This window comes from Sinocyclocheilus anshuiensis, unplaced genomic scaffold (assembly GCF_001515605.1).
Source record: "Sinocyclocheilus anshuiensis isolate Anshui unplaced genomic scaffold, SAMN03320099.WGS_v1.1 C32792303, whole genome shotgun sequence".
Lineage (NCBI taxonomy): Eukaryota > Metazoa > Chordata > Actinopteri > Cypriniformes > Cyprinidae > Sinocyclocheilus > Sinocyclocheilus anshuiensis.
In genome coordinates, this window is record NW_015620070.1 from 1 (window position 1) to 1,471 (window position 1,471).

The 1,471-nt window shown below is 37.4% G+C and overlaps 1 long non-coding RNA gene across 1 annotated transcript; it reads right to left on the bottom strand.

The window, feature by feature from the left end:
- Window positions 1-1,339, bottom strand: LOC107682995 (uncharacterized). Its single transcript, XR_001633642.1, has 3 exons — window positions 1,229-1,339; window positions 989-1,153; window positions 1-75 (listed from the first exon to the last, which is right to left on the bottom strand). It is a non-coding gene; the product is annotated as an uncharacterized LOC107682995 (long non-coding RNA).
- Window positions 1,340-1,471: the final 132 nt, after the last annotated feature.

The window sequence follows — 1,471 nt, forward strand, 5'->3', positions numbered from 1 at the left end:
TTCTGCTTTGATCAGCTGTTTCTGTAAAGACACGTTCTCCTCCAGAACGCTCTTCAGCTGCTCATTAAGGGCTTCCTGCATTAAAGACAACAGCAGACGTCATTTTACCTTCTCTAATGTGACGTATGAAACAGAAAAAATGTTAGTCATTATTTACTTCAAAATTTGAAAAAAAGGTCAAAAGGACTAAAAACACAAAACTTGGTGTAGATTTCATCCTAAAAGTATATGCATAAAAGGCAGGTTGTGTTGTGCAAAATTCAGATACTTTCATACATGCATCCCCAAAATAGCTGAGCAATGCATAACCTAATTTACATATAATTTCAATATGCAAGGGATCATAGTGTTTAACCGTACAAGACTGTCACATTATCAAAATCATTCAGTTTTCATCTTGTTTTAAAATAAAAATATCCAAGTTTAGTTTTTAGAAATCCCGATGTGTGTGTGAAAAAAATCGTGCATGTAATGTTTATACTTCCGAGTGTTCTTAAGTCATAAGATAGATTTGTGTGCCATATGTACTGATATCTTGCACTATCTTGGAATATGGCACACAAATCACATGGACGTTGTCATTGGGCTTTTGTTAACCCTTAAATATTATTAGTGGATAATTTTGGCAATGTTCAGAGGTGCATCAGCTCAGATCAACGAGGCCTATGATCAACCAGTTCCAAAAAGAAATACAAAACCTGTGCTAATTGAAAAAAATAATTTGAATCCAGTATTTGGTAAATTTATAAGCAATTTTTGTTAGGCTGGTCATTTTTGAGTGCAACAAGGTTGGAAAAAAAAAAAAAAAGAGTACAAAAATGATCCTTTTCTTGGCAAGTCGTTATACCTTGTTTGAGCACAGTTTTAGTCCAATGTGATCAAATTAACTCACTTTCAGGACAAACAAAACCACTCCGGAACACAATATGAGCTAATAATGAACTAGTTCAAACGAAGACAAAGACTCGTTTGATTGAAATGATCTTACGATGGACTCTTGCGTCTGCTGAACCTGGAGTTTCAGATCTTCAATCTCAGACTGATGCTGTTTTTCCTGTAATTCAGTCCGTGTTTTCATGGCTTTGAGCGTCTCTTTCAGAGTGTGTATCTCCTGTGCTCCTCCCAATCAAGCTGAGGATCTGGACCATCTTCACTGGATAGAAAGCACTGGGTTAGCGGGACTAGTTGACTAGTTATGGATTGCTCTGTTACGGAGAGAATCGCTTACTGAGGAACTGTTTGTTGTTTTGTTGATTCTCCTTCTTCCCAGACCAGAGCTCCTCCATCATGCTGAGGAGCAGCTCCATGGGCTTCTGTAGGCATCCTGATTAAAGCATGCGATCAGATAAATAAGTCCATTTTTTAAGCTCTGTTTGTGTTGAGTTGCAGCCTACAAACCTTCTGTGGTTTGCGTTTTCTCTCTGCGTTTTGTTTTAAGTCAAAGACTTTAGTACAGTAGTGTGTGTGTGTG